Source organism: Zeugodacus cucurbitae, chromosome 4, assembly GCF_028554725.1.
Source record: "Zeugodacus cucurbitae isolate PBARC_wt_2022May chromosome 4, idZeuCucr1.2, whole genome shotgun sequence".
Taxonomy (NCBI): Eukaryota; Metazoa; Arthropoda; class Insecta; order Diptera; family Tephritidae; genus Zeugodacus; species Zeugodacus cucurbitae.
The window spans coordinates 39,345,754-39,373,277 of record NC_071669.1 but is presented as its reverse complement, the minus strand read 5'-3'; the positions used below and the strand labels follow the sequence as shown (position 1 = coordinate 39,373,277).

Sequence of the window (27,524 nt, the reverse complement as noted above, 5' to 3'; positions counted from 1 at the left end):
TAATTGAATTTTAATCGACTTGAAAATCAAATGCAATTCGGCGACAAAGACGTACGATATAACTTCTTTGTCTGCGATTGGCTGAATTTTTCGATTAAAAAAAGCTACGGTAGATGTCGCTGCTGAAAATATTAATCAGTTGATGAAATTTACCACCATGGTATAAAAGGCAAAAAAGGGTTTCTCAATAAAAAGTTTAATTGATCCATTAATTTGGCTGTCTAAAAACGCTATGAAAATCTTACTATGTGTAACATATGGTCGCTGATTTTGAATCCGGTGACGGTTTTTCAAAATTCAAAATGGCGGATGCACTATGGAGAAGTTTTAAAACATGTCCACCTATTGGTTTGCCATTTTGATTTTTAAAAAGAAACGTCAAATTCATATTCCGCCATACTGGTTTTCTAGGAGTTATCTCAAAACCCTGATCCGATGGAATTAAACGGATTTAGCGACCCCAAAAACATATTGTACACATATGTAAGAGCCTCAGGTCATGACAATTTAAACAAAATATTAAATAAAAAATAGAAATAGTTTAGTCGCTTATCTCTTTTCACCTTTTCAATGAATTCGTATAATTCATATTATTTTTATCCATACTTTTTCTAGCATTCGCTCAAGTTCGTCGATCGTTTATTTAGATCGCACAACATTCTTATAAAAACACACACACATTTTGTCTTGCAACACCAGCAGCAGTTGTAAGCTATAAAAAATTCTCAAATCTCTAAAAGTGCTAAACAAATAATGCCATAATGCACTTGGTAGGCGTCTTGTGTTAATCGTTTTCACACTTCACCTTTTAATGAACGGTAATCTCTTGTAAAAGCTTTCGAGGTGATAAATAATCGAAATACAAAAACAAACGAATATTCTGGGCGACTTCTTTTAATTATTTGAAATAACTTAATTTTTTGAGCAAATTACCATCAACATTTCAACCTCTCGCTTTGACACCTCGCATCGCGCTTCATAAATCTCATATGCACCCTCTCACGAACCAATTTTAGTTACGAAAAACAAACAAAACAAAATAAATATTTGTTTCACATTCCTCCAAGCTAAATATACATATACATATGTATGTGTGTGCAGAGTAATGCACTTTTTATTTATTTGTTTATTGAATTTTTTCGTTTTGTTCCCCTCTACAATTAGCCGATGAAGAGGCAGCTGCGCCCGGCAGCGTGCAACGTCACGAGTGGCTTTACACTGTCTAGCTGCAATTAGTGGCGGGGACCCAGTGCAGTGAGGCTTTCAACGAAATTCACACTCGACACATTTTGTCTGTCAACGGCGCGCCACATCCTCGTCGCCGCCCCGCCGTGTCTTTGTACGCAGCAGTGGGCCCCTACACGTACCCCGTTGTCGTCGTTGTATTGCATTGGGAGCCACAGCAAACGCGTGCCAACACCAAATACATGCTGTTGTACATATGTTGTTGCTCTCACAATTTGATTTGCAACATTTTCTCTCCACAACGTCGATAACTGCAACAACAGCTACACACTTATAAACAATATACCCATAGTCTTGTTGGAGCGCAAGAAATGGCATTTCAATCGAAATATTTCAAGTTTCATTGGTGCGAACGTGTTGAGAGTTGAGGCTTCTAAATGCCAATATGTTCTAGTGTGTACAGTATTGGAGCTGCTTATGAGAAAGTGTCATTTAAAGTTTATATATTTTATGGTCTGACCCCGATCTCAAGTTTTGAATTTCAACAGATTTACAACCTCAAATGATCGTAGACCGTAACATTGTAACTAAGGACACAGATCTGTGTTGTAAAATTTTATCGTATACCTCTAGTTTACCAACCTCAGTTATTGGTTCGTTATGGTATGTCTCTCTTTTATATTACCAAAAATCGTGTAATGGTTTTCGGTAGCTTCACCAGTTCATTAGTTAGGTTAGGTTTGTAATTAATTTCTACTTTAATCATTTAAAATTGCTTCAAAATCTAGACGATTTTTTTTAAATTTACTATAGAAACCTCTCCAGAGTCCTTACAGCATGAAACCGTTTGTTCTTTGGTTCTTGGTGAGAATCTTGGAAAACAGTCTGTATTCATGTAATAACGAAGATAATCTCCACATTCAAAATATTTGGTTTCTAAGTTCGAAAAAGGGCTTTTTTAAATAAATATTATTTTCTTCCTAATTCAATGTTATATAAAATTATCCGGTCAAGCTTATATAATAGATGCCATGAAGGGTCAAAGTTATATCTTCGAAATGAAAAGCGTGTATCGAAAAATACTGTACCCCCTATAGCATTCGTTTAACAGATTTTGGATTTCTTATAAACTATATTCTGTAATTGATATTATAATTTTAAAACCCATGTTTTCAAACTTCGAAATCAAATATTTTGATTTTGGAGACTTGCTGCGAAAATCGGAGAATACACTTTTTTACTTATCGAGTCAATCTTCCAGAAAAAGTTATTTTGGTCCAATACCCAGAAGAAAACTGTTATAAAAACGGAGAATTTAGTTAGCTTCCTCCTAAAATATTTCCACAATTTTATTTATTACTTTACCCTATACAACACACAGTACAACACTGCGTTCAACATGTGTGCTTGCTACGCGAGGTCATTGATGATGAAAGAGCTCCCTATGGCGCTTACTTCTTGATTTCTAATGGGGGACCAATTTGTTTGGCTGCTCCAATGGCCTTCTACGGTTTGCTTACATTGTCTGGCCCACATTTTTGCCACCTCCACAACCGCTCTCTTCGACACTACTAACGCACGATATGAATACGAATGACGGCTGTTACGATTGCTGCAGACATAGTGAATGCACAGGCGAACTTAGAAACTTATATAGACCATTATATGGCGTAAAAATGTTCGGACAAGGACGGTTTGATAATTCAATGGCATTTCTGATCCATATTTTCATATTTTTTCTTTATCCAGATTTCGATTCGATATTGACAAACATTTCGATGCCCGATTTCGATCTCGATGTAGAACTTGTACATATCTAAATTTGGATTGCAGGACTTTTAAATCAATGCTATCCCTCTTCTTCTAGGATCTTATGATAGTTTAATGTAGGACGTGAAAAGTAACCGGTCCATAATAGTCAGACCAATGTCTTCCAAATTTACATCCAAATTTCGAGAAGCCCCTGACTTACCAAACCACCCTCGTCTTGCTTCTCCTACACATCGTTGGTCATGTGTGCATATTTATCACTCTGCTGCCTGCCTCCCCACATTTCGTCGATTATTGTTACGCGTCATGTGTTGCTCTTATGATTATTGTTGCTGTGCGTTTATTGTTCTTTTTATTGTTGTTTTTTTATTGATAACACCAGTTCACAAGTTGCTTGTTGTTCTTTGCTGCAAATAAATTGTTGCTTCGCACTTCAATTCTTCTTCCTCCTTTCCATTGTGTTGCATTGTTTATTTGTTGAGTTGTTTTGCCACACAATTTTTTTATTATTCTCACAGCTACGCATTTCACTTCAGGCGTTTATAGAAATGTATGCCTCCGCCCGAAGGTGGGGAGAGGGGGGAACCGATCAACTAGACAAGAAAAATTTAGCAGCAAATTTAATGTCTAACAGCGTGTGCAAGAGCGCCGGCATGCGAAGTGGAGAGGACGTGGGTGTTGATATGAACGGATATCGGTTGCATATGCATGAGTTTGCATTTTCTCACTAAAAAAAATACCGTTATAAAGTACAGGTTCAATTGCATTTTTTAGCCGACCAAGTGATATGCCTCGCCAGCCTCTTCTCAGCGAAGATGAACGACAGTGAGCAGTGTGGGACCAAAGAGAATTCCATCACTGGAGGAGTTCTTTTCGTGTGGGTAAACTTGTTTGAGTGGGCGTATGGCATTTGTTCTGGGCGAGTGAGTGAGTTCGCGTAGGTGTTGGTCCCGGCGATGCAACGCCAATATGCACAGCTCATCAATATCCAGTATATTTTTGTTCGAATGTGGGTGCAAAGAGTGAACGATGAAATATGTACATACATACATATACATATATGTGGAATGATGTAGGTGCCTGCATTCTACATAGCTTTATTAGCAGTATCGATAATCTCCATCAACAATTGGTTATAAATAAATATTTTCAAGTATTCTCTTACAGACACCTACAATCTTCAGTTGAGAAGATTCTGCTAATCTTTCGCTTATATTTTAAAATTTGTGATCTTCAATCACATAAAGTTTTTTTGTATTGTTTACTTGAGATTTATAGGAGTTGATAATAATCTCCCCAAGAACATTAGTAAAATAATGAAATACTCTACATGATTTTATATCCATGAGTTCTAAGTTCTTTACTTCCAAATTGATCACTTTATATGTATTTGTTTAAATGAACTTGAATATTTGATTCTCAGTGTAAATAGAATCGCAATTAAAATGCTTTAATTTGACCAACTTTCAAAATAGAATTTTAAATATAATTTGCAAACAAATATAAAAATTTTATCAAATAAATTTATCAAATACCTATACAAATATATATGAACATTGCCGTTGAGTGCATTAAATGGTTTTATAAACAAATTTGATAGACTCATGAGTACTAAAACTGAAAATAGCCAACAATTGATTGCTTTGTGAATTCCATAGTTAGATTCTAAATGTGAAATTTGTTAATACAGCAACAACAATTAGCTATGTGTGCCATGTGCGACTATGCATCGAAATTGCAAAAATTCCAAATACTGAAAACTGAGTAAATATTTTAGTTCAATTAAACTACTTCCATTGAAAAGCGGCAGCCGCATGTACAGTGGTGAACACGTTATAGGTTTCGCAATGAAATTGCATATTATAGTCTAATTTAAATGAATTAAAGAGGTGTGGATAATTGCAAATCGTTTTTGTTGACTCTTATGCCTTTTGGGAAATTGTTTTTATAGCACTACTATTATATTTTATACACATATTTATTTATATTTATTTACTAAAATACATATTTAGACTACTATCGAAAAGCCATACTTTTTATACTCTCGCAACAAAGTTGCTAAGAGAGTAGTATATATGTAGTGTATAGTAATAGTTTTGTTCACAGAACGGTTGTTTGTAAGTCATAAAACTAAACGAGTTAGATATAGGGATATATATATATATATATATATATATATATATGATCGGAATGACAAGACGAGTTAAAATCCGGATGTCTGTCTGTCCGTCCGTCCGTCTGTTCGTGTAACGGATAACTTGAGCTAAAATTAAGATATCTTGACGTAAAACATCAGAAACACTAAATTTTACAGAAGAGATTGCAGAAGGAAGCTGCACTCAGATTTTTTTTTAATAATGGGCGTGGCGTCGCCGACTTATGGGTTAAAAACCCTATATCTCAGGAACTACTCGACCCATTTCAATGAAATTCGAAATTTTCTTGACACCCTGTTAACAAGGATGAAAAATGCCTACTTCCCATGTAACTCAATTTTGAATTTCAACTGATTCGTTCACTTTATAAGATTTACATCAGGAACCAATGAAGATAAATCTTTACACAAATACTGTATTTGAGCTGGGCATATAACTTTTCAACTCACCGGATAACGAACATTAAGAACTCAGGGCTTAAGGGTTAGGTGGGTTTCAGAGGCTAAAAAAATGTTACTTTCAATTTTTTTTTATTATTTACAATTATATCTTTTTCACTTCAGCGTATCAAAGATACATGTTTGAACAGTGTTTTGTGAAATTTGTATTCAAAAACTGCCAAAACTTAGCCGTTGGCACCTCATCTCCCATGACGTGTCCAAAAAAAAGGTCTTGCGGTGGACATCATATATCAATACATTGCGAAAGTATAAAATGTTCGGTTGCACCCGAACTTAGCCTTTCCTTACTTTTTAAAAAGTAAATAAACCCGATAGATATCGGTGGTGTTCTGTTGTTTATTAAATGTAATATTGCTTATATGTTTCTTACATATTGAAATACTCTCTTATTTGATTTTCTGATTTTAAGTTATTTATAACTGTTTTTTGTTTTTTTTTTTTTTGTTCGCCACTATGTATATGTAAATACATATGTTTTAAATATTAACCGAAAAGCACGAAGTGGTAATACGAGAGTCAATTAATGAATGTCTGCCGTTTATCGGAATTTCGTTGTCGGCTATTTAATAGATGATTTAGTATTTCATGCCTTATTAGATTCGAAATATGTATGCTACGTGTTAAATTAATAAGAAATAAACTTCTCTAATATGTCTGGAGCATGTTTGTTTATATGCCATAAGCTGTTGAAATAATTATAAAATAATATAAAATGTTCATGTTGAAAATACTAATCTAAAAGATGGAATATATTAACAACGTTTTCATATGGCGATATTTAAATCAACATTACTTTAAATGTTTTGATTCGTGAGTTAAAAAATTGAGAATATTTTCGTGCGATTAATTTCTATGCTCGATGTGGATTAACTCATCAACAGTGGTTCGTTGAACATAATTCAATTTTTGATGATGAAACTCCATCAGAGACCAGTGTGGAAAATGGTGTGGTGAATTCAATCTAGGTCGTAGATCAGTCCAAGGTAAATTTCGGGAAGGTCGTCCAAAATCTATTGTTGTTCCGGAAACTAATGATGCTGTGCTCAAACTGATATTGCAAGATCGTCGTGAGATTGAATCAACTAACTATAGGCAAATATATTCAATATTGCATAACATTTGATTGTAAAAAAATTGTTCACGTTGGATTCCAGACAATTTGTCAATCGGTAGTCTGGATTGTACGAGAGAAATGTTAAAACTAAATGATAGCGGTGCTTCGAAACAAATGATGCATCGCTGATTTACGCGTATAAGCCCGAAAGTAAACAGCAGTCGACTGTATGAATGTTTTAAGATGGATGTTTTGAAAAAAAAAAAAAAAAAACAAGAAAAAACGTTAACTTCGGCTGTACCGAAGCTAATATACCCTTTACAGGTGCATTTCTTTTAGTAGCTATGTGTTTAAGCAAATCTAAGGACGTAAGAAAAAGTAAGTAAAACAAGTAAGGAAGGGCTAAGTTCGGGTGTAACCGAACATATTATACTCTCGCAATTTATTTATTTAACTTTATACTCGTCATATACCGTGATCACTGTCACGCCCACAAAATGACGGAAACCGAAAACACTTAAAGTGCCATAACTAAGCTATAAATAAAGCTATGGTATGAAATATTTGGTATGAAGGATCGCACTATAAAGCGGCATATGTGGATGTAATTTTTTTGGGGAAGTGGGCGTGGCCGCGCCCCTACTAAAGGTATATTAAGGAAACTTTCTAGAGTCGTTTCTTTTAGGTACTATCTTATACAGTCCAAAAATGGAGGAAATCGGATCGTAACCACGCCCACCTCCCATACAAAGGTTATATTGAAAACTACTAAAAGTGGGTTAACTCAATAACAAAAAAACGTCAGAAACACTAAATTTCACATAAGAAATGGCAGATGGGAGCTGCACTCAGATTTTTTTTTTACAAAATGGAAAATGGGCGTGGTATCGCCCACTTATGGGTCAAAAACTATATCTCAGGAACTACTCGACCGCTTTCAATGAAATTTGGTTTGTAACAGTTTCTTTACATCCCAATGATATGTTGTGAAAATAGGCCAAATCGCTTCATAACCACGCCTACTTCCTATATACCGCCGTTATATACCGTTTACATTGTAATTTATAAAGTAAGCACTAGTAAAGATATCGATGCAGAGCTTTGCACAAATACTACGTTTATCACCGAAATCGGACCATAGGTTGTCAAGGCCATCAAGGCCCCATATATCGAACATGAGGACCTCGGTACTTCTAACCTAATATTAAGGTTTTCAACTTTCAATGGACTTTATACAATATATATGACGAATATATGGGTCAAATTGTGTATTATATAATATTAATAAAGTTAAATAAATAAATTGCGAGAGTATAAACTGTTCGGTTACACCCGAACTTAGCCGTTCCTTACTTGTACTAATTCTTTTTAGTCGGGTTGTTTGCTCGTAACATTAGGTTATATAGTTAACCGATCTGAACAATTTCTTCGAAAATTATATTATTACCTTAAGCAGTAATCCATGTCAAATTTCGTGAAGATACCACATCAATGCGAAAATTTGCCATACAAGTCCTTGATTCCGATCGTTCAGTTTGTATGGCAGCTATATGATATAGTGGTCCGATATCCGATATATTGTCAGTTCCGACAAATGAGCAGCTTCTTGAAGAGAAAATAACATTTGCAAAATTTCAAAACGATATCTTAAAAACTGAAGGACTAGTTCGTATATATACAGACAGACGGACAGACAGACAGACGGACATGGCTAAATCGACTCAGTTCAGCATACTGATCATTTATACATATACTTTTTAAGGTCTCCGACGCTTCCTTCCGGGTGTTACAAACTTTGTGACAAACTTAATATACTCTGTTCAGGGTATAAAAATTATAAAAGTGAAGGAAGTAATATTTCTGTACAACAAGCTTCAAGCATCAAATCTAAATCTAATTCAGTCAATTATTTTGTACCAAACACGATGTTTTGAATATTCAAATTAGTTCATATCAGGTGCATATTTGCGAAAATATTTAACCTAAACATGACGAACGTGATTTAGAGGTAAACTCTTGGGGTTTAACCTCACTCTCGTACAACCCTTCTCATATAAATTTTACTTCTCATACGTATCTCTTTTTTACCTTATTTGTCGTTCTCTCACTACTTCGGGACACATTTACAGCGGCAAATTTTTTCTGTGCAAAAATATATCACTTTAGCTGCGGGCTCTATACTCGTGTATTTAAAACGCGAACAGTGCTCTTTTGCTTCTGGTTGTCTTGTCATAATAGTTTTGCACAACTTGTCATCTAGATTCGATGTGTGATAAATTTTATTATGTTTTTCTGTCAAAGCAAATATAAATGCACGTGTACATTCGCATTTTGTTGTTGTTGTACACACATACATATATAGTTCGATTGCTGTTCATAACTCAACTTTGCCGTTTGCCAATAGCAGAAATATAACCGCATCACATAATGGGCAAACATAAACGGGCGAAACAGAACGGGGAAATAGTTGAACGCCAGCAGCGATAACAAATACGCGAATGATACTCGTTGGCGAACATATCGCCATTCGATGAATATTTACTTTTCACAAACAAAAAAGTTGCGCCAATAAAAAGTTGCATTAAACTTTATGCTTTGGAGGAGGGCGACATATGTTGTGCATAATACGTGCATTCGTGCAACGTGATGTGGCTGCCACATTGGTTTGCTGCAATGGGCTGCTCGTGCTGTATGCAACAGTACACATGCTTAAACACTTTATGCTCGTATGTATTATATGTATGCATGTGTCCCTCATGCTTTGTAGAATTGGCCCACTTTTATCGAACTAATTCCGTTTTCTCTTGCATCCTTTCTCCTGCACGCCATTGCCAACATCTCAAAGCTCTTGCACAATAGGGTTGCCAAGTAAAGTGAAGTTGACCGATTTCAAAGTATGTAGATATGTATGTGTTTGTGTGTTTAACTGCGTCTGGTCATATGACTCTACCTAAGGGCATGTTTATATTCGAATAAGCTTCATTTAATTAATTAATAGAATTGCAAAAATAAATAGATTGATTACCCTAAAGGTTGTTCAACCAATAGTGAGTTCTAGTTTGGTGCGTTTACTGAGTCATCAGAATACAATTTCGGGTCAGTCATTTGAGCGGTTTCGTGACGTTTTCCAAGCGAAGTGACATTTGGGGGCTGGAATTGTACTGATCTGTTACTCGAATTGGTTTTCACATATTTTAAAATTGTTTCCTTTTCCTCAGCATGGAAGAGTCTGTATGAATTGTGGTTATGCAACTATATGTTATTTATACTTCAGTTCGTGATAGCGGTCTCCAGTTTGAAAAATGACTTTTTTAGTTAAGGGGTTAAGTGGGGTTCAGAGATTGAAAACAAGGGTAGTTTTTCAATTTTTTTAATATATCCAATTATATATTTCCCTTTAATAAAAAGCTCCTGTCGTGGACATCATAACTCATAATTGGTTCATCTAAAGTTAATATACCAAAAATTTTTCTATAGTAATCAGATAAATCTAGTTAAAGAAGGAAGAAAAAAATAAAATATTAAAATTTGTATTTTTTGGTAGAACTTTAAAGAAAATATATTGCCTCGAAAAACATGTTATTTCAAAGATGTGTGTTTTCAATTGAAACTGACGTGGACTAATGGACGAAACTTCCAAATGGTCTATCTAATTTTACTCGAATCGATTTGATATTTTTGGATAAATTAAACATATTGCACTATTTAATAAGACAAAAAAAATTGTTTTCAAATTTTGAAATTTTTAAATCCACCTAACCCCTTAACATAAACATCTCTCGCATCTGTTCTAAGACCAAAGTCGACTTCACTATTCGATTAATTTGCTTGTAACCAATAATATTCGATAGTTTAAAATTAGCTTTGAATGAAACTAAGTCGAGCAACAGAGCACTATAACAAATTAGTACCACCTATTTTCGCATGCTCCACTGTCATTTCTATTTTTGTTGTTATTACAATTCACGATTTTTGGTTGCATTCCAAAAATGTTTGCAAAAAGTTGCCCCTTCCTTTCCGTCCAATGCTATTTGTCAAAATAATGGTGTTGAGGTTACCGAGGTCATTTGCTTGAACTGTAGGTCATTGTTGTTGTTATGGTCCGCAATTATTCCAGCCTTGTATTTATTTTGACACTTGTTTGTTGCTCTCTGTTAACCATCCGGTTGTAGCTTCGCGCTTGAAGGCATTAGCGGTATTATTTGCGCGAGCATGTGTTGCATGGCGGTGGAGTTGACATGCATATGTATAACTAAGCCATTTATATATGAAAAATAATATATATAAAATATAAAAAAAACATTTTATTTAAACTAAAAATTCCGCGTGCAAATAACGAAAAAATATGCATTCCATTCTCACACCTATGCTTTTATGTGTATATGTATATATTCAGATATATTTGGTATATAATAGTTGGGTACCATTTTGAAAATATTTATTGGCAGTTTCTATTTTTATTCGCACTAGCGATTTACTATTGTTCGCGCTAAGCACTTAGGCAGAAATTTTATGAAGCATGTTTTGACACATTTCAATAAAAAATTAAAAAGAAAACCAAAAAAATCAGTTCAGTTTTGAATTTAAAAAATATATAATAAATATGTAATAAATATGTATGTATGTAAATAACGCCCACCTGTGAAATTTCGCAGTGAATTTTAAGCATTTCACACTGTTTCTATATAAAAAGGTAATTTGTCTTTTTATGAACTGATTTACTCTCTTTGAACTACTCTTACTTAACACGAAAATTAATCTTAAAATGCAATAAACTAAAATTTTACTTGATTTTTTCAATACTGATATACTATTTTTTTCTTTGTGAGCATCTATTGTTTAAACTGGTTCTTTGCAATCTAGTTATCTAAATAAATTCTGCTTTGGATCACATCTCTGCCAACATTTTGACGATATTTTTTGGACGATCTTCGGTTTAAAAACCACCAACTAGCTTCATTCGGACCACTTCTTATTTTAGTTATTGCTTCATAGATACTAGAACATTCCTATACATATGCATTTATTCGTGCATCAACATTTACATATTTGTATGTAGTAAGTATATAAGGCCACATACATAAATATGTGGCATTAACTAGCAAATAGTTCTGTCACAGAATTTTGGAAAGTTTTCAGTTGCTGAAACAAAAACAATAACAATAACAAGAACAGTAGTTGTAATAGCAGCAATCGAGCTGTGCAAATTTGATCTGTCATTTATTCCGTGAAAAGCATTTGTAAGCGGATTGGAAGAGCATTACAACATTACCTCGAAGTGTTATTTTATTTGCTTTAATTTTATGACCGAATTTGTTGAAGCGTAGGAGTATTATAGCATTGTTAGCTACAAATACCGGTATGCGTTTCGAATGTTTAAAATTTAAATGGAGTACATATGCACATATCTATGTAAATGTGTTGCATCACTAGCTATGGTTTGAGTAAATTAGTTTCTCATAGTAGGGAAGTCAATTACATTAAATTGATTTGGAAATTACTCTCATTAATGAACAGAGGAATGTGGAGTTAAAATACAGAATTCGGTATTATTTAGGCTTACGACTTCAAATAGGAGATTTGGCATCCCGGAATGACTTTTCGAAAAAGACTTATAGGTGAAGTTTACAAAGAGCAGCAAGTATATGCAACACTAGAGCTCCTAGAACAACACCAAGTCACACACTGAATGTTATTCTCTTCCTACTGCCTATAGACGTGTTCTGTAACAACTACCATCGAAGGCGGCGTTTAGACTGAGGGAATCCTCCTTTCTAGTCACCTAAAATAAGGGACACTTACCAACATCGTGGATTTTCGTAATCCGTCAGAAATAAATCTTCCAAATCCAAACTAGATGAACGATTGGGTGGTGTCTTTAAAGGAAATTACATTTAAATCGCCATCTGACTTCCAGTTCAGTGCATGTCTTGCAAGCAGAGATTACTCCAAATCAAAAAAGACTTCTCTTTGCTGAAAGAGGGTGCTAACGAGAAGAAATATATTTATTTTTACAGACACTCAGGCGGCCTTGGAATTACTAAAAACATTGCACATATAAAAATTTTTGAATTGAATCACTACCTTCATACCTTCATTCGTTAGTAATAATAGACTTTCGCATCGCTTTCCAAAATTAACCACTGCATATTATTTTCAGAAGTGATCATGTGGATGAGAAGCTATCGCTACATTACAGCCGCATGGGTTTGCGTCTTGGTTATCACTGTTTGGATCTTATTAAGTCTCAAATTATTTTGAAGAAAGTCCAAGAGTCCGTGAAAATTGCTGATAAATAGTCAAATTCACTTGAAAATGATGTTCGCCCCGTAAATTCTTCGATTTGAAAAAAAATTTAAAATAAAACTCTACTTAAATATTTATATGAACAATTGTTTCCCTCATTAATGGCAGTTTGTTAAAACATCGCTTTCCCCACCCACCATTAGTGGACACAGGATGCGTTACGAATGCTGTGATAACCATTTAATATTCCCAAATGACTGCTTTACAAAGAAATATTTAACTTTGTCACATCATGTTGCGCCTTGTGTTCGCTTTATTATCCATATTTGCCACACGATTTCCTTCGAATATGACTTGCAGCGCTTTTTCGACGCCGTCAGTGGCACAACAATTGACTTTCGTCTACAACACTGGAACATATGTTGGTAAAGTAATCAAAGCGAGCGGATATAAAGAAAGTTAATATACGAGAAGAACCAAAAACCAGCCGACAACAAAAACTTGCAAAATACTTGAAAAGTTTCTTCCACAGGCGAACAAAGCTTTTGTTGGTTTTGCTGGCATTTTTTTCGGCGTTGGAGTGAGAATATTGATAAATGATTCATAGTTTCGCTTTGTTTTTGTCTAACTTTTGTCGCTTTCCCGCTTTCCCGCTTTGCCGCTGTGGCGCTATTGGCATTTTTCGCTTAATGGCGTGTCATTTGGCCAACGCACACACACACAAACACGCGCATTCCGACGCATGCACTAAAAATCCATATTGCTAACGGCATGTGTATTATGACTTGGCTTTCTGCCGCTTTCTCTCAATTTGTGTCGGTTTGTGCGCTGTTTGCCCTTTTGTCTGCCATTTAAAGGACACGTGTGCTTACACCAAATTACTTCGCTTGTTTTAGTCGCTAAATTTAGTTTTCCTCTGTGTGGGTGTGTCTTTTGTCTCTACGCCGTGCTTTCGTGCAACGGTAAAGTTATATAATTCATGGACTCATTCACAATCAACTCGCAATTGTTTGTTTCCCTGACAGACACACAGACAATCGGACAGACATAAATAAATATTTATTAGTGCACCTTAATGTGTCTGGCATTTAGCTCCATTAATAAGGCGCAGTACACACCAAGAAAATTACAAATGTTGTATTTCTTAAAATACAATAAAGGTTTCTTCTTCTTCTGGGATAGTCATTACTTGGTGGATGAAAATTTGAGAAATATTTTCCTCATTTCACTACTATATTGTAGACTACATACAAAGGTATTAAGGAACCGTTAACAACCGGCTGAAGGTCAGTGTCGAGCTATTTATGTCCATCTTGATTGAATGTTTGTATGGCTTGGAAGCGCGTGCTTTTTCTTCGCCCAAGAGCTGTATTTTAAGACTTCGATATAATGAGTTTTGTTATTTTATGAACATGAAAGATTTTATAATAGTTGGGATTACAACCAAGTACCAAGTATTCGCCACGCGCTTTAATGAAAACCAGAAATAGCGATTATTATAATAACTTTATTTAATTTATTTATAAACAAAGGGTGATCTATTTCGAGGTTCCCTATTTTTTTAGCGAAAATAATACAGAAAAATGAAATTTAATTTAAAACGTGAAATTATCTGCTCACCGAAGTCTTCTCTAAATAAATTCATTGATTGATGCGATGTGTGGGAAGTGGCAATGTCTTATTGAAATCAAATGGCGTCGAGATCACGAATTTCAGGCATCAAATAGTCAGTTATCATGGCGCGATAACGATCGCCATTAAGGGTTATGTTCTCATCTCTTTTTTTGAAGAAATATGAACCGATGATTCCACCGGCCCACAAACCACACCAAACCGTTGTTTTTTTCTGGATGAAATAACAGCTTTTTAATCTCTTCATGTTGCTCTTCGTCCCAAATGCGGCAATTTTGCTTGTTAACATACAAATTGAGCCAAAAAAGGGTTCATCGCTGAACAGAATTTCAAAAACGTCGGATGTTGTTGGGACTTTTCAAAAGAGTTGGAGTTAAGCGACGTTGCTGTATTTTCTACGCTTTCAATTTAAGATCTCGACGTATAATGCGCCAAGTCGTTCCATACGTCAGTCGAGTTGCTGCGAACGGCTCGAATCCACGGTTTTTGTGTATATTTTTTATACTCTCGCAACCTGTTGCACAGAGTATAATAGTTTTGTTCACATAACGGTTGTTTGTGTTACCAAGAAATATAAGAGTTAGATATGGGGTTATATATACATAAATGATCAGGATGACGAGTGGATTTGAAATCCGGATGTCTGTCCGTCTGTCCGTGCAAGCGATAACTTGAGTAAAAATTAAGATATCTTAATGAAACTTGGAACATATGTTCCTTGGCATCCTGAGGAGGTTGCTTTCGAAAATGGTCAAAATCTGCCACGCCCACAAAATGGCGGAAACCGAAAACCTATACAGTGTTATAACTAAGCCATAAATAAAGTTATGAAAATGAAATTAGGAAGATAAGATCCTATTAGGGAGGGGCACATTTAGATGTAATTTTTTTTGGTAAAGTGGGCGTGACCCCACCCCCAAATAGGTTTTTTGTTTATATCTCGCAAACCAATAAAGCTATATAAACCAAACAGTCGTCTTTCTGCAGTCGTTTACTTTAGCCATTTCCTTATACAGTCCGAAAATGAAAGAAATCGGATAATAACCACGCCCACCTCCCATACAAAGGTTAGGTTGAAAATGACTAAAAGTGCGTTAACTCACTAACGAAAAACGTCAGAAACACCAAATTTTACATAAGAAATGGCAGAAGGAAGCTGCACTGAGATTTTTTTACAAAATGGGAAATGGGCGTGGCGTCGCCCACTTATGGGTCAAAAACCATATCTCAAGAACTATTCGACAAATTTCAATAAAATTCGGTATATAACACTTTCTTGACACCCTGATGACAAGGGTGGAATATGGGCGAAATCGGTTCACAACTACGTCTACTTCCCATATAACTCAATTTTGAATTCTTTTGATTCGTTTACTTTATAATACATATATACATTAGGAACAAATGAAGATAGCGGAATTAAACATTACACAAATACTGTATTTGAGCTGTGACATCACTTGTGGAAAAATTGTCAAAATCGAACCATGACTTTTCACGGCCCCTGATATCGAACATGAAGAACTCAGTGCCTAAGGGTAATTTTTCACCGAAAATATAGGTAAATCCCTCAGATAATTTTATGTAATTCATTCCCTCTGAATTTTTTTCTTATAACAGTTTCTCTCTGTACCTGAAATGGTAAAAATCGGGTCATAACTTCCCCCAGATCCCATATACCTAATTATAAGTAATATTAAATTAAGTGAGCGTATAGTCTTGGATACATTGTATCTTGGTGGTGAAAACGAGTAAAATCGGTTTAGGAATTAGCTCAGTCCCCATATACTATTTATGATGATTTTCGTTATTCTATTGAACTTTATACCCAATATATGGGTCGAATTGTGTTATCTTTATAAAATTACATCAATAAATTGCGAGAGCATAAAATGTTCGGTTACACCCGAACTTAGCCCTTCTTTACTTGTTTTCTATATTTTCTTCACTGTAATTCTATATTATTGGATAGTATGAATTGATAATATGAATTACATTATGCTGGGTCTAAGATGGGTGATGTGTTAGTTGAGCAAATGCTTTACCGAACGTGAATTTTCTTGATAAAGTTGAACAATTTGTAAAGGTTGCTCAGGCGTGAGTCTTTTCATGATGAAATGCCAGTATTGTTTACTGAACAAAAAATACATGACAGCTTCAGTCGATTCACACATAATTTCTCAAGGCGAAAGGAAAGTACCTCTACTTGGATCAGCCTTTATATAAGTATATCGGTTCTCCTTATCCTTTAGTTTTATTAGGCAGAATTACAGTAGAAAACATGGTCCTTACGTGCAAATCAACTATTTAAAAATTCTCCCGACTTTCGTAATAGTTTAATGCCTTCTTCACATTAATGCCCAGCACTGTAAATGTTGCATATAGTATATTTGTATTCATAAATATTTCTGACTTACATACCAACTATAATATGAGTTTATTATATTAACTATTCAACACTTATTGTTCGATAGATCTATTTATAAACAATAATGTGCTCACATATCACAATAACATTTAGAGGAGTTCAATTTCAAATATTACACAATGTGTATAACTGACACGTGTTTGTTTGTATCTAAACCTTGACATCCACACAAAATATTTTGACAGTTTTGCGTGTAATGACATGTATAATTTAGCCGTCATTGATATACAATCATTGATAAGTATTCTATTTTGATTTCATAATCACTTCAATTACGCTGGCATTTACACAGTTCTTATGTGCCTGTCCCCAGCAAGAACAGTCAGAAATGTTGGAGATTTTGTGACTTAACTTAGACAGAACACATTTACAAATTTAATTTAGAACCACAAGAGGGATCTTCATTTGAATTCAATTAGTGAATTAACATTTTCTGTTTGACTTTGATGTTTGCTGGGATAAGATCAACTTCCAACAATAGAATCTATACAAGATGGGTGGATTTTTTAAATGGTGGAGGAGTTTCTGGAATGATATGGTATTTTATGAAACTCTGTTTTTAATAAATTTTATCTTTTATCTTTATTTGTTTATCGATATAATATAATATATACCAACACAACCTTCATATACATAATGGGCACTTTGGGTGGTAACAGAATTAAATTTTCTACTTAAATGTTTATTGGACTGATGGTTTTTGATAATTTTTTTATGATTGATATAATTTTCATTTGATTCCAAACTCCGTTTATCAGATTCCTAATTGAATGAATTGAGTCACTGATACGATCACTGTCACCTAAGAATTTATCTCACTACAGTTTTTTGGAATCAAATTGAATGTCAATGCTATGCGCTCATTCTGTTCTGGAATTGAAATGAGTTGGTCTCTCCAAAACATTTATATCTCTCGTTTTAAATTTGTGACCCGTAAATTGAAGAAATCTCTGATTGAGAGGTCTAACTATCTCCTTTTAACTATTTTCTTATTCTATGACTTCATCATCCAACAGCTCAGGATATAACATTTTATTTGTAACAACAATGTTTTCTGAGCTTAAATCCAATATCTAAATGGGTCGTTACTTACTCAAAAAGTGGACACTACGCACTTTGGTTGGAATACTGTAAATTGAAGTTGATATATTAAGGATATCAATAACTAATTGGGTATGCCAAAGCTCGTAATCTTCGGATGTATTCTCTGAAATCAAAAAAGTTCTCGCCAAAACAAATTAGGAAGAAATCGCCGTGTTCATTTTGAAGTAGTCTTGGGAGATAAGGTTTTGAAAAACTTAGAAGATTGCTGTAATCGGTGCATCACCATAACTGCCAGCTACTTTTTGTGAAATAATATAATTGAGTTTTGGTAAAAATTAGTTTTTATGTAAAACGGTATGAACTTTTCAACCCACATGTTATATTATGTATTTCCAAATGTGTTTAAGAAATATTCTAAGGACTCTCTAACGAACTCCGTAATTTTATGCAAATTGTGAATTCGATTCTTTGAATTTTTCCGTCATTCCTTATTTTAGTTGCTTATGTATAATACAATATACACACGTAAACATACATATACCTATACCTATACACTCATATATATATAAGACCAATGTTTGTGTTTATTCATGCATTATTCGCATTGAAATTGCAAAAGGCAATAATATAATTTATTTTCAAAGGATTCCTCCTATCGAACGTTATGTGCTTGAAGTTGTTTAGAGGCAAAAATGCAATCTTTATAAATGGCCTGATAGCTTAAGCAGAATTAACAATATTGCATGGCACGAAGATAATGAAAAAGTAATCTCCTTTGAGTAGAGAGAGTTCAAAGGTTTGAAAATGATACTTTCATTGGAAATTCAGGTCCTTAGAATATTCATTTGAGTACTGAAGGGTATTATGTAATCGAATGGACAAGTATTATTACATAAAGAGAGCCAATAAACTGCAGCTGAGCATCAAAGTGAAGAGTCAGGAAAACAGCTGATTTCTGCTTATACTAAGTACTTGTGTGGGAATAGAAATTGATTGAGTTAAGTTTGCAGTAAGAGAAGCGAATGCGATTCATAAGAAGATGCAAAAGCAGTTCAATAAATCAGTAGTCGTTGAGCTTTTTATGAGCTTTTTTAGTCCCAGCGAGTAAGAGGGTTGAAGTAATATTGAGAATTCTCAAAGGCAAGAATTTTTGATTATAATTTTGATTATTATTCAAGTTTTATGTTGGTGAATAGTTTATAGTTTAAATCGATATTTGAACTAATGTAAATGAGATGGATGAATCTCTTGAAGATAAATCAACACATTTAACACATTATTTCTTAGTTAAATAATACAAATATTTTTTAGTAGAAACTAGAACTTGAAAGACTTCCGAAGTAATCTATTGAGCTTTCATCGAGCTTCGCAAATTTATTATATATTACATAGGTTTTAGCATATCAGTTGTAAGGTAAGGTCAGTTGTAAGGTAAAAACATGGATTTCGTCGATAGGACATTATTGTTCATATTTAAATTTTAGAACTTCGAAGATTAGTCACAAGGAAAAGTAGTCATAGTATCAATCACTCGGCCACTGCCGCTGTTAAATAGTGGATTTTTGAAGAGCATGTGCAAAGTCCGCTAGTTTTTGCTAATTTCAACTGATGTAATCACTCATAGCTTATTTCAACGGTATTTCCTGCACTTTCTACAAACACTCACAACCGATTTCAGGCGCTTACCGCTAAGCAATCGCAACTTCACAACTCCGATGTGCGTTTGAGGCGTTCAAATGGTATTTTCCAAATAGTTCCAAATTCCAAACTTTTGCTCTAATTGTCAGTTACTGGTGTGTCATACAACAAATCGGCTATATTTGTTTGTTGCTGGTTTGAGTTTTGTTGTTGTTGTTGAGCTGCACAGCACTCACCTGCGTTGACCTCATCAAATTGAATGTGTGGGCGTTGGTGTTGTTGCGGTTGCTTTGCAGTGCCCGGTTTTTGCTCTCAGGTGTGTGTGTGAGGCTTAAAAGTTGGTACTGCAGTTCTAACTGTTACTGCCAGTCAACTCTTTGTTTGTGCCACTCCAAAAACCATAACAAAATCGTAAGCCAATACAAAGCGTTATCAGCGAACCAAACCGGTTCCAACGCATGGTTGCACTTTCGAATACTCTTGCACTCGGCGTTCGCAATCCCGCTAAAGAGCGTACGAAAAAGTCAGTGCGGGATTATGCTAAGTAATTGCAGCGCTGCACACGCGGATAATCGCCTTTGTACAAGTTTATATTTACGACTACAACAGCTCTATGTCCAGTTCGGGTGTGTAAAGTGGTGTGGTATGTGCGTGAGTTCGTGAGAGCGTGTGAGAATTTGTAAATCCAAGTGGTCATGGCCTTCGTTGCTGACGCTATTTTTCCTGTAGCCGCAAAACACGATCCTTTTCATGCTGCCACTGTTTAGTCCGTAACCTCAAAGGGGAGTTGTTGCTACCACTGGTATTTGCTTTGGAAGCGAGTATGTAAAATGCAAAAATCACAGTGTTAGGAAGAAATTAAATGTCGAAAGCGTCGTATCCAAAGCTAGCTATTAAATATAATCTTATACTGTATGGAGTTACTTAAGTTGGATTTTTTACGAACAGAGCTTTCTAATTTGAACTGACTTGTCAGTCGAGGCTATTTAGAAGTCCTCCAAACCAGTGGTTACCGTTCCCTTATAGGTGGTCTGATCGTAAGTAAGATCTGATTTGTACTAAGATTTTAAACATCTGCGTCACCATGAAATCACGCAACACAAAAATTCAGTTAGACTTGACCCTCGCCATGCTGCTTTTAGAACTAGCTTCTTCCGAGTTAGACTTGACCCGTGAGATACCACTGCTAGCTTTACATTAATCTATTGAATCGTGCGTACCTTTAGTAAAAAAACAAAAATATTTTTATTTTTTATTTTGTATTTTGGCGTGCGATTCCGCCAACGGTTTTGCCCTCTCCTTTTTTTGCTACTGCCACTACCTCGCCTCGTATATATATTTATATTATTTTATTTGTTATTATTTTTTTCGTTTTTGTTGGTTTTGTATTTTTTCACAGGCTATCTGCTGTGCAAGCTTTCAAAGTTGTTCTTGTTGTTGTATTGTGAAAATGTAGGTTGCCGCCTACAATCCACCTCGAACTTGTTATTGCGTTTACTGCTACGTAAACATACACACCCATACTCACATTTACACATACACATGTATTATACTATAAATATTTGTTTCATTCGCTTGAGTGTATTTGGCATTTGTTTTTGCTTTTGCATATCAGGATTTGCGGCATGGCAATGGATTTGTGCGGATTTATATTTAGCTTTAAACTCATTTTCAGTGCAATTTCGCGAGACTTTATTGCGGCTCTTCATGCTTACCGCATATTTCTCGCCCCACTGCTACCTGTCCACCCAGCAATTGTTGCGTTATGAGCATGAATGAATGAAATACATATTTTACTATTTAAGTAAGAAAAAATAAAATAATGGAAATGCCATAATGCGGAGCAAATAATAATAAGTGCTCGCTGCAAGTAATTTGTAGAGCATGCGTTACATAAATATGTGTATGTGTATATAACATATATGATAAATATCATGAGTATAGGTGCGATTTTACAAGGTTAGTGTGTTCTCGAATCGGTGTAATGAAAAAAGAAAATTCTTAATAGAAATGATGAAGGTCAAATAATAATATTTCCGAGCACATTTCCGGAATTTTCTATATATACTTAATTAAAAATAGCTAATCATCGAAAATTTATTCTGTTAATACCGATTTTGAAAATTATTTGGTTAATTCGGTTAGGTTAGGTTAAGTTGTAAGACTGTTTCCCAAGGGAAACACACTTAGAATTTAAAATATAGTCCTTTGTGAAGCCTGGATCCCCCCTAGATTAACAATTAGGAGTCGACAAAGCGCCCTGAACCTATTACAAATCTGCAGAGATTTTTAACTTCTATATTCGCTCTTTCGCGAGCCTGCTCTAAAAAGTGAAATCCAAAAAATCTCTTTTTTGATCTCGCGAAGGCGGGACATTCCAGAAGAAAGTGATGAGACGATTCCATCTCATCCTCCTCCATGCAGCTTCTACAGCTAGCACCCGTTAAGATTTTTAACCTTACAGCGTGGATCCCGAATGTCCAGTAAGAACCCTACGACTAAGAAGAGGTGAGGTTTACTGAGTGCGAAAAGTTCGGTAGACCTACCGCGGTTTAGCTTAGGCCAGAAGGATCTTGCGACTACGCATGTGTTGGTAATTGAACAGCGCCTACCCAGCTCACAATTAGGGATGCAAACGATGTATCGATATTTTTGAAACATCGATGTTTTCGTCAAAAAGTATCGATGTTAGCCATCGATGTCTTGAGTCTAAAAACATCGATGCATCGATGTCACTTTTAACGATGTTTTATGTCGATGTTTTATATAAAAATTTGACTTCACACTTTTTCGGGTATTAACTCGAAACTCTCTATTTGGATACGCTTGATTAAATTGGAATTCGATTTTTGTAAAATACGGATAATTCGGTAAGGGAATGTGCGCTTGGACAATACTGCGGTTACTTTTATGATTTATTTATACAATTTAATCGTGGCTACTGTGTTAGATCAGAGATTCAAATTACTGCATTTTAAATATGCTTCATAAATAATTCAAAGAATCGCGCTGATACAGCGTAATCTTCGGATGAGTGTGAAACCGAATACTCGTTTGATATTTGGAACCAGAATAAATATTTGGTCCACCAAAAGGTGAAATGTAAGATGTCAAATTTATCTACAATTACAGGGACGGAAGGTTGAAGAGAAAATGTATCTCGGCTGTTACCCCTACCAATCAGAAGTTTGGGTTGACATGAATACTGTGTTTCCGGAGTTGCATTAATAGGCTTATTAATATTTACACATTGTGCCCACTTCAGTGGCGAGTAAACGACCGTTTTCTAAACCCAGGGCAACTATCAAGCAGAAGTAAAATCGAAAAGAAATGACAGTGAAAAAACTTTCCATGTCGTTGTTTTGAAATTCTGTTATTTATTGAGAAAAAACTTTAAAAGACATATAATGCTAGGTGAATTAAAATGTATCAACTTAAGACGTACTACAATTCATTTATTTATGCTTCTGCTTCTGTATCCCTTAGCTTTTCACACTTAATTTAAAATAAGTTAAAAAAGTTAAAAAATACATCGATGTTTCTATGTATCGATGTTTTAATGGCCGATGTTTTTGATTTCGATGGGTTTTGAAGAAATATCGATACATCGAACCATCGATGTTTCATTTCACGATGTTTGCATCCCTACTCACAATTCCCCGCGATTCCGCAATGGCCAGGAAGCCAGACTAATCGAATTGAAAAGTATCACGATGCGTGGAATTATCTGCTCACCGAAGTGTTCAATCAATGGATTGAGATTTACGCGATGTGTAGGAAGTGGCGCCATCTTTTTGAAACCAAATGTCGCCGTGATCACAAGCTTTAATTTCAGGTAATCGCGATCATGGCGCGATAATAGTCCGAGTTGCTGCGAACGGCGTCTCCTCGACTCTTCACGGCCGAAACACGAAGTACACTCTTAGCTACGGCTGATATATTTTATTCACTGCGTACTGGACCTGGTATACTCGGTCGAATATTATACAATAATGAATGCTGGCCCTCAAGATGGGTGATGATCAGACAATTACTGGAACCATGTGTTTAAATGGTTCGCAGCAATACCAGAGAGTTTAACGGATACCAATATATTGCTACTTATTTCCTCTTTCTGGGAAGGAAAGAATCCATTTATAAAATGTAGAGCAACTTTTTTTTATGTATTACACAATAAAGCATAGCATTCTGATTAAATACCATGAATTAAATTTTTAAAACATCTACGGCAATTCATTTTTTTTCTTAATGAAATTAATAATTGAAAAAAATGTTTCACCAATTCTCTCACCAAAACAATACGGTTAATATTAAATTCATATTAAGTAGCATTTTTCATTGCAATTAAGAGCTAAGATCACATGGAATAAAATTTTAATTTCAATCGCATTTGTTTATGGCATTTTCACAGGCACTTAGCTTCCGTTATTGTTTTTCCATAAATTATTCGCTGTCTGTAGCACGCTGTCACGCATAAATAATTGGAAACAATTAAATTAATTCAATTTTATGCCCTTAAAATTCTCAAAAATGAAAAATTCAATTTTTCTGTTGTTATTTACATTATTGAAATTCACGCGCCAGAGGTGAGGGTTAGTTCAAGTTCACTTACAAGCGATTGTGTGCGCATTCAATATACACATAGTGAGCGCACATTTTTTGGTGATGACAATTCACATTTCGGGATTGAAATTTTGTACAGCAAGACTACGAGAGATCTTTTACCTCCTGAAGTATATTGTTGAGCCTATAATAGACGTGGAGTTTATGCCTTCTGAATTAGTGGGAAACCCTCACATATCAAATATATTTGGATTAATACGGATCTCGGTTTTCGTATATTTATTTCTTAAAGTCATCAGGTTGGAGGAGTAAAATATATATATCACTGCTGGCCAGATCCGGAAAATACGATGAATGCGGAAGCAATTGGAAGTGATATTCATAAAATTGTGTCGTATGTTTGTGATCCCGACTTTGTACAAAGCAATGTATGTAACCGAGGCTTCTGATATTTTTAGAATTACTAAATATATTTTTATTCGAGTAAAGTCTCTTTAAGCCTCATGAGCAGCATTTATCATCACTGTGAACTGTGTATGAGGTACTGTTTTACACACACCGCCCCAAACCGCAGTCCTTGCCAGCCCACAGATAAAACCGCAGCATGCAGCCCCTGACAATGTCTGAGCACGAGTGACTGCACCTGATTTTTAATGCGAGCGCATTTATATGCACAATTAAAATAAAATAAAATAAAACATAAATAATTATTAAAACACACAAAGCGGGAATAAAAATTTAAATAAGCGCCATCAGCAGTTTTTACTATCAATAAACATTCTTCTCTGATTTTATTTTTTATTTTTTAATTTTTTATTTGCTTTAATTTATATGCAGTTGATTCATTACTCCACTTAAGCGAATTCATTAAGCTCGCAATATTATATAATAAATGTGAAGAGAGCACTAAAGCAAATAATATGGAATTAATTTAATACTTAATCACCGAAAATAATTTCAAGGCAATTAAGTGTGTGAATGCGCGGCTTGATATTATTATTTTTACTTATACTATATGCTGTACGTAAGTACATATAGATGTACATAAGTATGTATGCTTGTAGGAACATATTTTTTAACGGTAATTACTTTTTTGTGCCGCCTGCGTCATACAGCTCCACCGCTTGACCCGCGACCCACTATCACTCGTTGGCGCAGCCAGTAGCTGGTGTGTTGGCGGTTCTTATCAAACGTTTGTGTTTGTATTTAGATTAAATAATTTTTTTCCAACAATTATCATCAATTGACGCTGTCAAACGTGGTGTCGACGAGCAGACAAATTTTGTGAAGACATTGGGTTTATGGCAACCCACATACTCACTTACATACATACATACATACTTATGTAGAAAAGAAAACGTAGTGCCTATTCACGCGGAACAATGTCAACGAGTGTTGATTGTGTGTTGATAAACTGTGATATATTGATACAGGGAATATAAACTCCGCCTATCACTGTACGGGGGCTCATAAATATCTAAGTCCGCTATCTTCAGTTATATCTCATTGTTCTTTTTTTTAAACATAGCAACAGTAGTTCCGGGATTAAAAAAAGCATGGAAAAAACTGTTCTTTTGAAGATTTTTAATGGCTTGGTTATAACTTCCGTTATGATCTATCACTCGTTTAGGCTAATTTTCACTTCCGACACCTCTGAGAGTATAAACAGGGGCGCATGACATATTATTTGAGTTAGTTTGGAGAGCTTAGTTGTTTAGACAACTCGGGTTTTTACAAAAGTGATCTGAAAACATTGTGCGATGAAGTCTATTGAGTAAAGGGAGATATTTCAAATATATATACATAATCAATATTTCTTTTATTAGCACTCTTTGTCACACAACTATTGCCTTCTCCAAAAACGATATCATCAGGAATAAGTTGCTTCACAGCTCTCCGGAAAACATTCCTTTTATTTAATAATAATTGCAGCTTTGATTCCTCAAATTTTGTAGATTCTCGGAAATTAAAATCTTATGTCAGTACTCGCTAAAAAGTCTCACAATCTCATATTAAACAGCATATTTAATGTCCACTTAGTCTATGTATGTATGTTGGTTTCATCAATTAATGACGATCACTGCAAACCTATGACCTCAAAAATATAACAAGATGTTGGCTTGTTTGGGGTTTTTTTCAATGAAATACATATGTTCTTAAGAATGGAGGTCATCGGTGCCGAATTCGTAGAATCAAAATAATAAATGATCATGAATGATGATCGCTGTCACTGGAGCAGCCAAGCCAACCGGACTTTGCAAAAAAATACAACTTTTTTAATTGCTACCATTTTTTTGTTTGTGACACAACAAGAGCTTCGCTCTATGGGCTCTTGAGTTCCAAGAAGATCTGACGTTTTCAAGCCAAATTCTGTTCAACGATGAGACCTATTTCTGGCTCAATAGGTATGTAAACAAGTAAAATTGCCGCATTTGGGACGGAGAGCAACCTGAAGAGATTCAAGAGCTGCCATTTTATCCGGTGAAATCATCGGTCCATATCTTCCATATGCTGTTGAGAACGTAACCGTCAATGGCGACCGTGATCGCGTCATGATCACCGACTATATGATGCCTGATATTGAAGCTCGTGTTCTCGGCAACATTTGGTTTCAACAAAACGCTGCCACTTCCCTCACATCGCATCATTCCACGGATTTATTATCAATGGAAAAAACATTTTGGTCACACACCAAAATCGTGTGATATCAAACCGACTTTTTTCTGTGGGGATATTTAAAGTCTTAAGTCTATGCGGACAATTTCGCTTCGATTCAGGCCTTGGGACAAAAACATTTTCATTGTTTTTTTTTCTTTAAAAATAGGGAACCTCGAAATATATCACCCTTTAATAGAAGAGCGCCATTAGTAATTATTTTATAAGAAAAATTCACAAAAAATGTGAAAGCTGGTATGTAAAATGTTATAGTATCTAGTTCTGAATTAATTCTCAATTTAAGAACACCTGATTTGCATCGGTAGAAACTTAATCGTCTTGTGCAACCTTTGATACAATTGATCAGATTGAATGTATTGGCTATAACGTTCAGTAATTATTCACTTTTATCCAAGAATCTCATAGTAGATCATAATATACAGTGGAACTTTAATAACTCGAACTTCTATAACTGGAAGATCTCCATAACTCGAACACTTGACATGGCAATAGGGTTTAGAAGCCAAATTTCATACAAATATCTCTCCCTAACTCGAAGTTCTCCATAACTCAAACTCTTGAAGTGGCAATAGAAGGCAACTTTCATACAAATTTCCTTCCATAAATCGAACTTTTTGGTGAGGGCATAATACAAAATTTAAAATTTATTATCGAGGCAGAATTTTAAAATA

At 34.9% G+C, this 27,524-nt stretch overlaps 1 protein-coding gene across 5 annotated transcripts in view; it reads left to right on the top strand.

Annotated features, from left to right (window-relative positions):
• LOC105214398 (bifunctional heparan sulfate N-deacetylase/N-sulfotransferase) overlaps positions 1-27,524 on the top strand; it is a 190,400-nt gene that overhangs the window by 74,028 nt on the left and 88,848 nt on the right. The window lies entirely within an intron of this gene.